Source organism: Anas platyrhynchos, chromosome 2, assembly GCF_047663525.1.
Source record: "Anas platyrhynchos isolate ZD024472 breed Pekin duck chromosome 2, IASCAAS_PekinDuck_T2T, whole genome shotgun sequence".
Lineage (NCBI taxonomy): Eukaryota > Metazoa > Chordata > Aves > Anseriformes > Anatidae > Anas > Anas platyrhynchos.
The window spans coordinates 37726601-37742358 of NC_092588.1; the positions used below are offsets into that span (position 1 = coordinate 37726601).

The 15758-nt window shown below is 38.5% G+C and overlaps 1 protein-coding gene across 4 annotated transcripts in view; it reads right to left on the reverse strand.

The window, feature by feature from the left end:
* NKAIN3 (sodium/potassium transporting ATPase interacting 3) overlaps positions 1-15758 on the reverse strand; it is a 376280-nt gene that overhangs the window by 232736 nt on the left and 127786 nt on the right. The gene's annotated exons all lie outside the window — the stretch shown is intronic.

Below are 15758 nucleotides of genomic sequence, written 5' to 3' on the forward strand. Positions count from 1 at the left end.
TTTAGACATTAAAAGAAGCTTTCGTGCAATGTTTACGTGTTCTAACAACAACAACAATAATAAAAACAATAATAATAAAACTTGGCAGTAATAGCTATTAGACAGTGTCTCCCCAAATGTCACTTAATGCACTCTATAACCCCCACTTCCCTTCCTCCCCTATCCTATTTGTGTGCATGTCTTTTCTGCAGACTTTCTGCTCCCTTGCTGTCATTTGCAATGCACTGCCTTCATTCAGTTGTCTGCTGTCGCACAAATCTCACCTAAAAAAGGCTTTTTATCTGCAGGCACATATGGACCATCCGTGGGAAAAGCAGCAGCACTTGAGCACCAGAAAGGACAAAGAAATCATCATCTTGTCCCCTTGATATTTCCAGAAGTCATTACTCATAAAAATCAGGATAGAAGCCATTTCAGTTTGTTATTCCCCACACAGGGAGAACGCAACTTCAGTGGAACTGGTGACTTCACGGGGCCAGTGACTTCGTGTAGCTTCATGGAACCAGTGAACATAGATGTCTACAGAAAACTCAGCTGAAGCTGAATATATTAATATGCAGAAAGAGATGCACACTGCCAAATCCCATGCTTCCCCACCCCAAAAGCCAGCATTAGTGTGAGGAAACAGGAAAAGAAAATGGATTGTTACATAGCTAGTAGAAAGCAAAGCATTTGACTAACCCAATCAGGGACCAATTAGGCCTAATGAGATCAAATAAATATTTATCAACACAGCCAAAGCATATGTCCTTGCCTACATGTTGATTATGTTAGCTTATATATTGTGAACACAACACCTAGAAACCAGGGAGCTCCTATTGACTTTGGTGGTCCAGGATTTAATTTTCCGTATAGCAATGTGATGGACCACCTTTACATAAATGAATGTCAACGCCTTTGTGAAACATACATCCAAATACTTGAGAAGATTCATTTGGGATTTGAAATCTCATACATAGTTCTGTAAATTAGGGATATGCATTAGACAGAGATCTCACACCAACTGGAATTGAGCATTTCTTGGGACTTCCTGGAAGTATGTTCATTTACATATTTACAATTTGTAACAATTAGGCACACCAATGATATCTTGACAAGATATCTTCCTCCTCCTCTGAGTAGTTTCCTCATTGAACATAACAGGCATTTTAGATGAGGATTTTGAACACTTCTACTGTTACATAACATTGTAATAGGAAGAGACTTTCTTGGGGAAAGGTGCAGATAATAAATCACTGGAGCCCTAAGCTGTTTTGATAGCACATCTGTTTTAACTGTATGCAGTGCCACATGGTGTACTGCAGAACCAACCGTTCGGCTGGAAGAGGTTTTCACATCTGTTAAAGGACCTTTGCACATGTTCATATGAACTCAGATTTAATATGCCTTTTTGTTGTTCTTCTTCCTGATACTGTACCCATGCAGAAAAATCCAAAACTATAGGAACAAGGATGGCTGAGATAGGATACAGTGAGTTGAAAGAGCTAAGATACACTTTTGTTTTTTCTCTCTCTCTCAGTAGATGAAATCAGCAGGACAAAGGAGTATCAGGGGAAAAGCCAATAATCAGAGCTTAAAAGGAGGACATTATAGGCCAGAAATGATACAAATGGAGATAGAGAGGATAGCTGAAGGAATCCAGACACCAGAGGTAGAGTCCACGAGGGAAAAAATATCAGTCCTAGTGACATGTAAGATCTGAATTCAAAACCCCATGTTTTTTAATGAGCTGTGCTATTGTGTCCTTCCACAATCTTGAGCATATCATTTGACAACACTGCATCTCAACTTTAGACGTTACATGGAAACCATGGTCGTTTCCTAAATACCCAACAGTAATATTGTCAGGATAAAGACAATATTGTCTAGATGTGTCTCAGACTATTTCTAGACACTCAGAAGGACCCTGCACACAAAGGCGCAGCCAATAAATAAATAAAGAGTAGCGCAGATGTACAGATCTGAGCAGAATAAATTCTAATAAATGAAAATAAAACTTGCTTTATTAAACTTGGTTTATTAAATAAATCCATCGAATTATTTGAAAATACATTCCATTAATACATGTCCTTTTTTTTTTTTTTTTTTTTCCTGAACTGTATTAATTAGCCACTTCAGACCAATGCTTTTCTATCTAGAGAATATATTTTTTGCTTCATTCACAAGATCACTCTTAAGAACCTAAAAATCTTCTGAGAGTCACCCATACTTAAATGAAGCAGATATTCTTGTTAGCTTTTTGGCAAGAAAGCTCATGTTTCATGTGTAATGAGTCATTAATTTAACTCTCTGGAAGTCTTAGTAAATAATAAATTTAATCCCTAATAACTATTAAAAAGGAAAATAGGACTATATGGAATAATGTCTTTTTACCTTTTCATTTTACACAAACACAAAACAAATCAAGTACAGACATATACATTGTATTCTAAACCATTGCATACCAACAGCCTAAAACGTAAGGAAAAGGAGAGGCGAAAACCACCAACACTAGACTTGTCTTGCTAATGGGATTAAAGGAAATTGGCCAAGACTATTGCAGATGACTGGGTTTTATCTTAACTGCTCACAGAGTGAAATGGTCTGTTGCTGTGAGTGATGTCCCACATTAGCAAATGTTGGTCTTTCTCATCACATAAATCAGCAGTTATCTATCTTCTTGATGCTATCAGTCTTCTGAAGATGCCTCAACTGTGACAAGAAATAATGAGAGATTAATTAAACTGTTAACCTCTTCTGTAGTATTAGCCATAGTTAGAGGGAAAGATAGTCCTTCATGGAGACTGCTGTCAGTAAACCACATCTGGGAGAACAGACATCCAGAATTAGTCCATGACATTACAAAATGTACAGCATTTTCAGGAATTTTATTTTATTTTATTTGATAAAGGAGGATTTAGCCTGCTGTGATTTAACTCATGAAGAAAAGGAACCACCAAAAGTACAAATAATGACAATTGTAGATAAGTTAAAGCCAGCCCTGTGGGCATCTGATAAGTTTTCAGTCCATACCACATTTTCCAAGAATAAACACCAGCTGCAGCCAGTATGGCTGGCTGCAAGTTTACACAAGTAAAACAGCAATGCAAAGCTACTTGGATAATATCAAATGGACTAAAAATCACATGCAGCAACATTGTCTGAGATTTGAAATAAATATTTTGTGTTCCCTGCAAAGAGGAATACTTAAAAATATCCTTTATCATCTAGTCCATTCAAACGCATTCCTAGCACACATAAGCTTGTGTGCTCAAAGGAAGTAAGACAGCAAACAATGTTGTGCAGGAGAAGCAGCTCTATTGGTCAAAATGTCCATTTTTATATCATATGGAGGTGCTTACTTTGAACTAGTCTGTCTGATCTCTTGGAATAAATGTTCCTGGTTTATATTCATTTGAAGGAAACCTAGTCCATGCACTCCAGAGTGCTCCAAGACAGAAAGCAAAGTGCAGTCAAGAGGTGACAATCGAGGTATTCTGTTCAGAAGCACACTCCTGAGGCAAATTATTTCTAATGTTAACACAGGCAAATTATTTCTAATTTTAACACAGATGTACTCTCTGTGTTTGCATTTGAGGAAAAAATGAAGAAACATAATACATACTCAAACGGGAGGTCTGCGTCCTACTAAGAATGAGTCCTTCAAAATCCTAAAGAAGGAGCTTGAAACTTTAAGGCTCCAATACTGCAAATATGATCTTTATTTTCATGCACACAAGTCCACACAGACTGGTTTCAGTGGGTCTACTACTTGTTGCCATTTCAGCAAAGCTTTTAAGTATGTTTATGTATGTATGTATTAATGTATTTTAAGTATGTTTATGTTAAGTATGTGTAGACACCTCCATTCATGCTTTGGGCTGAGTTACCTGAGCAGAAAGTCCTGAAAGACTTTGTAAGATCTGAAAGGCAGGTGTTACAAAGCAATGTAAAATCACTTGTCTACATGAATTTAACACTAGATATGGTTTGTATTTCACACATTCACTATGCCATGAATGTCTGCACTTGACTACATAAACTTGCCCTTCGCTGTCAAAGGGGCAATACTTGGTTGAATGGATCATTTTAGATTCATATCTTGAGCAGAGCTGAGCAAAGCATCTGCCTATTTGAATAGAAAGCATATAGAAATTTCTAATAGAAATTAGAAAGCAAGCAAAGCATCTGCCTATTAGAATAAAAGGGAGGAGGAACTATGGACCAAAGAGTATTCCTCAAATTTTTGACATGGAATAATTGCTGCTTCATAAACTTGATAGTAATAGATTTAAATATCACATATGTAAAAATGCAATCACTTCCATTTACATTTTCCTCTATTTCCGTTGGGTTGAATTCACACTTTAGAATAAAAATCTTATACAAATAGCCCTTTGCTATTTGTAAAGGAGCATTTCAGGCAGCTTCTGAGATCAGAAAAAGCTAATTCATGCAAATGGACCAACATCTGGACAATCAAAGAAACTTTCTTACTAGAATATCCACTTCTTATATGGCAGTAACTGTCACTAGGGAAATGTCTTGGGTTTTTCATATCTGAAAAGGACCTTGAATCAATGCCTTCTTAATTGTGAAATGTTTTAAGAGTTTTCAGAAATGACATTATTCTCTAATGCCCCTGCCCATTAATGGAGCACATTCATTGTACTTATTAAGATGGTAAAGAATCATTAGACTGGTGGGAATGAGGGAAAGAAAATTGAAATATTCCCTGCTAAGAAACTAATTTCACAAAAATGACAGGAAGCCAGTGGAACTGAAAAGCTGGAGATGTTAGAATTAGGTGTACTCATTTGAGTCACATTTGATGGCAACAAAGGCTGCTGTGAAGAAAATCATCCCGGTCTTCCTGCTCTCTATTTTTCCAGAGAGCACTACTCCCCATTCTTTCTACCACTATCCACAACATAGTCACTGCCTGAAGTTAACTTGTGCAATACATTTTTTTGAGCTCAGTTACAATGGTCTGAAGCTAACTGCTCTGGGGGAATGGGAAATTCACATGACATTCAGAGGGACTACTGTGTTGTCTAGAACCCTGTCCAAGGTCCTTTCAAAGAGTTTGTCTGCTAACACCAATGCACTCAAAATTAGGTTTCGGAAGGATGGGATACTGTAACTCTCTCTCCTTCAACTGTACTCATATCTTTCAGAGAAGATGCATCCAAAAGGTTTTTTGCTTGTTTGTTTGATTGCTCTTTTGCATTTGGTTCTCATGTTACTGGCTAAAGCAGTTTCAAAGTCATAATAAGAAAGTGAAATGCATACCCTCCCCTTCCACTTCCACCTTTCCTTTTAGGTGTGCTTAAAGTGAAATGCTATAATATGCATAAAGGATGATAGAGAACAGAAAGCAGACAGCGACTGGCAAAAAGAGTGGTACATATCTACACACCAGGTCTTACAATTCTGATGTTTTCTGTGAAATGCAACCTGATCAAAGAAAACTTAAAGTACTGCATTGTGGGAAAATAATTTGAGTCCCTGGGCACTCAGGAAAGAACCAAATGCTATTCTACCAGAATGGCCATGCTCCAGCTTTATCCTCTGTAATGACTTCTGAACTAGTGACCGATCCCTTCAACAGCGTTGGAGTTCCTACTTCACTGCTTCAGATAGCTTTTAAAAATGAAGTTACATTTTGTTATATTTTGGATATATAAATGAATTTCAGTCAACCACTGCTTGCAAAAGGTTACTGAACATTCAAAGCTTTGAATACATACACAAAAAGCACAGGCAGAAGGAACATATGCAGTAGTAGTAGGAGTAGTGTTATACTTTTCCAAAATTATTTTTTCTTTCTTTTTGAGATTTCAGAAATACTCTTCATTTCTATTCTGCTCATCACAGCATTTTGGAAAAAAAAAAAAAAAAAGGCAATGCCATACTAGTAGTCATCCTACAGCAGCCCAGGAGCCTGATGTGCCCAGGCAAACCTGGTGTGGTGGTTTTACCTTGCTACAAAGATGAACTCCACCACAGCCACTCTTTCACTCCCAATCCTCAAAGGAAAAGAGGAAGCAAATACAATGGAAAGGACTCGAGGACTGACATAAGGACAAGGAGATAACAATTATCATCACATGCAAAACAGACTCAGCATAGGGAGATTAATTGAATTTATTGCCTAATACTAACAGACTAGAAGAGTGAGAAACTAAAAGCAAACTAAAAACACCTTACCCCCATCCACCCTCTTCCACCTCCTCCCCTTGAGTTGCACAGGAGAATGGGGAATGGGGGCTGCGGTCAGTCCCTGATGCTTCATCTCCGCCACTCCTTCATGGTCACTCTCTGCCCCTCCTCAAGGTGGGGTCCCTCCCATGGGATTCCGTCTCCCGAAATGAGCCTGCAGGGCTGCCACAGGCAGCAGCTCTTCAAGAACTGCTTCCACATGGCTCCGTACCATGGGGTACATCCCCCAGGAGCAAACTGCTCCAGCACAGGTTCCCCACAGGTGGCAGCTCCTCCCAGGACTCCCTGCTTCTGAATGGGCTCCTCATATGGGGGTCCTCATATCCTAGCTGAATTTTCCAGGCTCCAGATACTTCTGGGGACATTGGTTTCTCTGGTTTTGTGAAAAAGCTCAATACCAGAATATAACATGCTTTGTCTCAACATGTAAAACAAAAGGAAAAACAGTTCCTAACAAAACAAAAAGCGATTATCATAAAATTCCGACTAGCCATACTGTGTGGTAAGACCATAAATGGAAATTAATTTCCAAAGCAAATCCTGCATCATATTTAAGTCTCAGAAAGTAGTAATTCAGAAATTGGTGGTTCAGTGTTTAATTATTATGCTACCCGACGTCATTACTACACAAATGAACTATAACAAGACTGACTGTACCTATGGGAAAACCCCTCATCACAACACAAGGGCACAACTTTTAGAACAACCTTTTTCACAGAATAAGAGAGAGACTGAGACTCCAATTCCTAAGATTTATTTTTTTCCTCAGAACTTCAGCCTTGCTTTGACCTATTCATAGTATTATGATCTAGGAATATGATCTGAATCAGAACACAGCAAAACAATGACCAGGAGAACTCATCTTCCATTCTTTGGCTTGCTATTTTAAATTCAAAGATGACAACAGGAGTAGCTGTTGAGCTGGTGGTGTCGGGAACCGGTTTGTGGAGAACAGCATTAGCAGTGCTTCAGTGTGCATGCTGCTGGGAGCACAGGATGCAGAGTGTGGGTTTGAGCAGCCAGGGTGTTTGGGGAAGGAAATCAAGCAGGTGGTGAATAGGAAAGCTGGATCAGTAAGTGGAAAAGAGCTGTCAGGGGAATCATTAGGAGCAGTTGCCTGGCCAGCTCCCATTTAGGAGCAGCAGCTGTGCCAGCCTGAGAAGGGGAGGGGCTGCTGCTACACACCAGATGTGCCCAGCATGAGTGAGCGGTGCTGGCTGCAAGGGACAGGGGGAAATGAAGAGGGGAGCCATAGGGAGGGTGGTGGAGAGAACCAGGGGAACAGCTGCTGGGTTGCTACAGACGACAGACGCTGTGAGCAGAATCGTATGTGCCACTGCTGCACCACTTTGATCTCTCAGACATTTCTGCCTAGCAGTAAGGGGTTAAATAAATGTCCAGGGAAAAAAAGATATTTCAGGGGCTGTAGGTGCTGATTAGGCTGATCCATCCCCCTGTGACCGCTTCCTGCAATCAAGACAAGTTGGTATTTTCTGCTTGAACTACAGCTTAATTTTATCACTGTACAGTAGATAAGAATTATTTCTTGGACTATACACCAGCTTAAAACTGCAGTGAAGGATATTAGATTTTGTTCTGCCAAATATCCTATAAAGTCCGATTTTTCTCTCTCTTTCTCAGCTCAACTGTAATTCATGAATTCACTCAGAATAGACACATTTGTCTGGCTGCTTCTGAAGCTGAGCTGTGATGAGCACAGGATGCAATTGATCAAAAGTTTCAAGACAGTATTCATGCCTTGGGACTATGAATATCTATTTTGATTTCCTCTCTTGGTGTTATGTGATGCCTCTACTATGCATTCTCACTTCTTTGACTATCTTCTGCTGAAACTCTTCTGACATATGGTAGCAATCGTATTTCTGACCATATGGGGAGGTCTGGGCTTTGGCTAGAATATTATAACCCAGCATGTATGATCTGCCTCTCATCTTTTACAGATGAATTTCACTACTTCGTATCTTTGTTGTTTGTTTTTGTTTGTTTTGTTTTGTTTTAATCAGGTTTTTAATCAAGTTCCTGTCTCACCTCACTTTAGTGTATCAGTAGAACATTCCGTATCTCTTTAGGGAGGTCTGAAGTTTTCTCAATCACAATTTTCTGTACATAAATCTTTCAAGCGGGATTTTCACACCTCATTCCCCTGAGGTTGCTGCTAGAGTATAACAGTGCGAGTCAATGAATTGAGCTAAGCTAAACCAGCATTTTCTGTAATTCAACTTACATTTCAATTCATCAAAGAGAGCATAGCTGGTTTAGGCAGCTTCTTTTGGCCTGTTTAGAAGTCAGAATATAAATAAATATCAATTTTTATTTCTCCCCTGAGATCTAAGCTAACTGCCATAATATATAAAGAAAGAGGGAGTATGTTTTATGCAACAGAAAACTTCATCAGAAACATTGTACAATAAGCAGAATGGAGCAAATAATTCATATTGATTACATTTTTATAGATGTTTAACCTGTCTTTTGTCTATGACATATATGCCAGGAAATTTCAATTGGTTTCAATGTGTACAGTATTCTGTGCTTATATGTGAAGTTTTTTAATGTGCAAATTAATATAACAGGTATGTAGTTAACACTTCCTAGATACTATTCACCTATTGATATAATTGATCAGAGAGGCCACATAGCATGCATTTTGCAGTTGGGACAGCAGTTGCATAGACTGAACTTTTAAAGCAAAAATAAATGCATGTTCAACAAAATATGTTGAATTGAGTACTTTGACAGATTTTCTTTTTATTCTCTTAAGGAAAAATATAAAAATGTTATAAAAAATAATCATTGCAGAAAAAAATCAAGTAGTGGGATAAGTTTTGTTGAGGCATATTTTCCCAGGTTCAAAGAAACATTATATTGTTAAAATAATGTGGACTCTTTGTCTTCAGAGAGTTTTTCAAACTGTAATCATGCAGACAGCTAGATAAATGCAGGAATAGTTAAGATTCCATCTTATACTAGCTTTAGAAAAGGAGAAAAAAATCCCTCATAAAATGTTTCAAAATTATAATAAACACCTCAATAAAGTTCTACAGTCATCTTCTCCAAATTTATGTCATTAGTGCATTTTCAATTTCATTTTCAATCTAAATAAAGTCATTTCTTGAGCTTGTAGCCTGACTTACTAACATAAAATAACAAAGACTGGACTGTGGTCCCAGCTCAGGACAACAGAGTAAGTAGTTCTTTGTGAGTTTGCAGACTGGGTTAGCCACTACCATTCACAAACTTCTCTGTTTCATACGGCTAGGACCAACCTGGTGAAAAGTTATGGAGATGGACTACAGGCAATTCATCCAAAAAAATAAATAATAATAATAATAATTGAGTCTGCTTTTCTAGACAGTCATTTTTTTTATATGCCCTGTTAAAAAGCCTTCACAGTAAAGGTTTCTTCTGTAGAACAGCAATCATCTCTGACTGATTTATTCTTTTCATTCTTCCCTCCCACTCCATATATAATTTAAAATAAGTAATTACACTCTACAATGCTTAGATGAAAATGCGGGGTGTAACACAGAGGCTGGCTTAAAATCAGATGACAGGTTCACAAGATGCAACATGAAGACATGTTAACAGCAGCATCACTGTTAGTTTCATAATTATAAAACCCTTCCGGGATTCCCAGTATTGGGCAATCTTTAAGAACACCTTCATCATTGAAATGAGAATTTATATTTGTGATAATGGCTATGATATGGTCTTACAGAACTTGTCCTCTTTTTACGAAATAATTGTATCTAGTAAACACATCTATTTAAGCTGTAAACATATGTTAGAAGAATGTCCAATGCACTTAGATGCTCTTGGCCTGATTTAGGCAAGCATTTCATAAAATGCATAACAGAAAACACGTCAAGATTTTAAATGAACTTTTAAATGTTTAAATATTAAATGTTCTTCTTCTTTGCCTTTATTTAGATATCAAATGTGTTCACACAGGCTTCATTTCACAAAGAACATTGCTCACAAGAATATACACTCAAACCAGTGCAAAGCACTTACAATAATTTATATTTAAAGCACTGCTTCAACTCAAAAGCACCACAGAATGTTCAATACTTCTTGAGCCGGGGAACTGAGAGAGGCCACTAGACCAGAAACCACAAAATTAAACATGGGGTGTGAAATCTCTCTCTCTCTCAAGCAATAAGGATTTTTTTTTTTCTTATTTTAATTATCAAGATGGAAATAGCCCTGCTTCAGAGAAATTTGCATCCAGTATCTTTACCATCTCATTCTAAATCTAACATGAAGTTTAATATAAAAGCTAACACAATCCACAAAGTCCTTTCACTAGAAAGAGATAAAGACAATCACAGCATTGTAATTGTCTTAGGTCATTCTGCCAATTTTCATTTCAAAATAATGATAAAGATTTTCTATTTTGAGAATTTCAAAATGCCTTCATCAAATTGTTGTTAATAATATTATTATGCTCTTCATAAAATCACAGATTTTGATATATTTGGCCTCTGTCTCACAGACAGAAACAGATAACTGGAGAGTCTGGAAGAAAGACAGAACATAGATATAAATTCTGTGCTCCAGCCTACTTGATCCAAGGCCTGCATTGAAAGACATCTTCAAAATATTTCAATTTCCCATTTTATCTTTTTTTTTATCTTTTTCCTATTTTATCTTGTCCTCCTCAAATAAGCAAAGATTTCAGTGGAATTAATCCCATGACACACTTGAGTTTGACTTGCCAGCACTCAGCTTTACTTTTTCACTCTGCCACACACCTTTACAAAAGGAGTTGATAAGTACCTGAAACATGAAACCATTTGCACAGTAGTGATATTCTGTCTCAACTCAGTTACTACAATAACAAATATATATTCTATTTATAAATCTCTGTAAACTGTTAAAATTATTTGTCTGGATTGGCCCAATATGGACTGCAGTGGAAGAGATCATATAAATAAATAAGAAAAAAATAAGACTTGCACTATTTCTTAAGCTGTTCAAGCCACTGACAAGATTTTTTCTTGCTTTCAAGAGTTTTCTGAATACCCAAGTGGTTATTCAGTGAGGGTGGTTCAGAAAACCCTGTAGGAAATACAAAGATTCAGGCAGTTTCCATTTTCCTCCCATTCTCACCCTTTGCCTATAAGTTGTCTTGCTAGCTTTCCTTGTTTGAACAGTAACCTATTACATATGTTTATTCCCTCTTGTGTACTTAAAACATTTTATAGTTCCTAATTTCCTAGTTATAAGATTATATCCTCTGATTTCCATGGCGCTCTGCCAAATATAACAGTTCATTCTCGATTATTGAAAACATATGCAGAAGCTCCTGCAAACCTGATTTCGTATCCATCTTTATTTCTTTCACAAACGTACTTTCTGAACACACTGGTGCCTCAGATATTTTAGCATTTATTTCTCCTCTTCCCTTCCTGTACTTGCTGCAGTCACTAACTACTGTCCCTTGCAATATTAACAGCTTAAAAAATTGCTCACCGGATATTCTGCAGTAAATGGAGCAGACTCTCAGCAGAAATCAATTGTACAGATGGAGCTACATGAACATACAGCTGCTGAAGAGGAGTTGTGGGCTGGGGTTCAGCTCCCTCACCTACAGGAGGCAGCTTCGGATTTTCCAAGCCTGCCAAAGGTGCTGGAAATATATAAGAATTTGCATAAGGGGCAAGCTAATGAAGCGGCTGTATCTAGGAAAAGCAGCTGTCATTATTACACACTGATACCTGCCCACTGGTACCTAACTGAAAAGCTCTTTGTGTTGTTTTTGGTCTTGCTTCCACCCTCGCTAAAAAATTCTTTGTCTATTAATGGAACAATAAAGCATCATCTCATTTATTTATTTCAGTATATCTTAAAACTTTTGAAAATCCCTTCTGAAATTGTTTCCACTAAAATCCCACTGGGAACAATACAATTTAGACTCAGAGGGATGCTGAGTGTATCCTCCATGATCAGTGTCCCAGCCTTTCCACAAAGCTGCTTCCTCCATCTGCATAAGCATTTCCTAGCCTGCCTTTTCATTCTGCCCTTGGAGATCTATAATAGTTTCCTGTGATTGCTCTTACGCCTTTCCTGTATTTCACTTCAATCAAAGCTGTCTCTGCACTGGTAGCCAAACTACATGTCATTTCATCCTTCAGTCAAGGCGTACTCCCTTGTCTCTCATATTCCTCTATATTGGTGTGGCAATCCATTTTAAAGTGTCTGCGACCCCGTTAGAATGCATCTGGGAAAAAAAATACATAATGTGCAATCTCGGAGAAAGAAATAGATAGGAAAAAGAAAGATGAGGAGACAAAGCAAGGAGAGGAAAAAGTTTGAGAGAAAAATATCTCTAGACTTTCTGCTTTCTCTAGTTAGGTCAAGCTCCCCCAGCCTGCACAGAAAGCCCGCCCATGGAAGGAGGCTGGCAGTCCCTTCTGGATTGCCCACCTTTCCACCAGTCACCACTGAGGTGACCGTTTTCAAAAACGGACATGCTTTCAAAAAAGGACATGCTTTCAAAAAATGCATAACCCAGGAGCAACACTGGGAAGAAAAACAGAGGTGAAGCTGTCCAACAGGTTGGTTTTCTATAGAAAAGATCTACTACAGAAACAGTTTACCATGCTGCCTCTGCTTCTCCCAGCAGCTCAAAGGGTAACCTAAAGAGGCGTCTGTTTTCTCTGGCCACACAGTGGTTTCCCAAATTTCTTTCCACAGGTCCTTGCCACGTTCCATTTGTACCTTAAATCCACTTGGCCCAAAAAAATCACAGAATATATTTTGGTGATTTAAATAACCAATTAAAATGCTAAGTATTTTAAAATTATTTGATGCAGAAATAACAACCTAAATCACTTTAAGCTCACTCCCTCACTTCCATAAAGCTGCTTATAAAGGCATTGTACATACAAGTGACCTGCATATAAACCAACATTACACCTGCAGCTGAGCAACAGTATTAGGTGTGCCTCTACACCCCTAATACAAATATGTCTCTACAAAAGCAACTCACTGGTTTTCTGTATAGGACTTCTGTAGCAAGGTTTTGGTAGCGGGGGACTGCAGAGCACTGAGCAGAGCCCAGCAGCTGCCCGATGTCAGATCAGAGCCAGCTCCAGCCAGCTCCAAAGGGACCCACTTCTGGCCAGAACTGAGCCAGGGAGTGATGCTGGTTGGGCCTCTGGGAGACCAGATTGAAGGAAGGGGAAAAAAAAACTGCTGTGCAACAGGAGCTGGGAGACAGGAGTGAGAAGCAGCCCTGCAGCCCCCCAGGTGAGTGCAGCAGGAGGGCAGGAGGTGCTCCAGGCAGGCAGCAGCAGTTCCCCTGCAGCCTGTGGAGAGGCCCCTGGCGGAGCAGGCTGTCCCCCTGCAGCCCATGGGTCCCACACGGAGCAGATCTCCACGCTGCAGCCTGTGGAGGAGCCCCTGGTGGAGCAGGTGGAGGTGGCCTGGAGGAGGCTGTGGCCCATGGAGAGCCCCCGCAGGAGCAGGCCCCAGGCCAGAGTTGTAGCCCGTGGAGAGGACCACGTGAAGAAGCAGGGAAAACTGGAGGATTATATTAAATAATATAGAAGATATTATAATTAAATTATATTAACCTCCTTATACTGAGTCTGTTTTGCCTATGATGGTGGCTGATGAGCTATCTCCCTGTCCTGATCTCAACCCAAGAGCCTTTTTCATTGTCTTTTCTCCCCATGTTCTTTTGAGAAGAGAGTGAAGAGAGCAGCACAGTGATGCTTAACTACCTAACAGTGTGAAACCATCACATCTTCTATTGCAAAACTTTTTCTATGCCTGTTGGTGAAATCCAGCTGCTAATGGTATAATGATATCATGGACAATAAACATTTTTTGTGATCACTTAATCACATTTAACAACATTTTGATCTACTTAATTACATACATGTTCAATTTATGGTTTCTATTTTATTCAATATAGATATATGTTATTTCTTCTTATTATTATAACTGGGTTTTACCTGTGATTTGATCAAGATAAGTTTGCTCCAGAGATGGATCATAGAAGGACAGACAGCACCCAGAATCTAGACCTTGCACGGATTCTCTCCCTGGATCACGGCTTCCCATCTGCCTAGACTGTAGCACTGGAGTCCAACCACACAATACAGTGGATCACCAATAACAGCAATAAGTATTTTGATTAAATCACAGGACACTTTGAAGCATAGAGTAATAATAAATATTTTTACTGTATTTTGTGCAGTAATTTTGTTCTGAAAAGAAAGAATAGGAGTGACAAAACTTAGAAAAGGTGAACAATTTAAGCTGTACATACTGGAAATTTATTTGAAATGGCTACTCTTTGGGATTTTTTTTTTTCCATGTTGCATTGCCTTTTTTTTGATCAAATTATGAGCATTAATGCACCCCTTGCAGCTTATTTTTTCAAAGAAAGCTGAATTACAGTGAGCAGGAAAGTACTGAAGGGAAGTGAGCCAGAGATAATTCTTAGACGAGGTGACCAAAATTACAAGCATGCCTACAGACTCAGAGTCTTTATTCCTGGATTGATTTTAATTTCATCAAAAGGCTACAATGACTGATCTAAATAATAAAAAAGAATAGTTTATACTATCAGTTTTATTGGAAAATCTATTGGTCTGTCAAGCTAATTAGCTGACACCACTGTTGCAGTACATTAAATTCTGCATTAACAAGGAACTTGGCATCCTCATTTGTATATACATGACTCCTTGGGAGACTGAACATTTGCTAAACAACAAGCCAGCAGACAACAAGACTTCTGAAGTTCCTACCTGCTAAGAGCCATTTACCTCTCAGCATATACACCCTACCCTTCCCCAGTTCATTTCATGTGCAGTATATATTATGTGAATAATCTAATTAGCAGCTGGAATAAACCACCTTTGAAACTGATGTAGTTTGGGATTTCCTGTAAAGGAAATACCACACTGAACTTACCCATGTCTGAATCAGTGCATTCCCCCTGCTTTGACTATGACTGTTGGTTTACAATATGATGCAGGAAGACATGGCCATCGCAAACATGGCACTATAATGAAAGCCTCATCACCCCCTGTGTAACAGGTAGGACAAAGCACTCACAGGGATTCATTGAAAACTTGTTTCTTCCTTTTGCACTCACAAGTCTGAGAAACAAGACTGAGGAATGGAAAACAGATGTCTCCTACTTTTATATTTCTCAAGATCAATGGCTACCAGAAGGAAGGTTTTGAGGAAATTCTCTTCTGGTTACTTGGGTTAGCTTAATGTTGCTTTGTAGCAATGAAGACTCGTAAAGTCATTTTAAGAGTATCTGTGACCTAGAGCAAGGATCTGAGGATTTCATAGATCTTGATGTCTCTGGTGCTATAACATTCAAGTATCTCCAGGTTAATACACTTACAATGCAAACTAGCAATGAGAATCAACTTAATGCATGAGGCTGGATTGCGGGGACTCTTTAAAATTTTATTTGGCAGTTTGTTTCTATAAAATTGCTGGTTTTTTTTTTGTTTTTTTTTTTTGTTTTTCTTCTTTTTTTCACTGATTTCAGTATGTTTTATAACTTT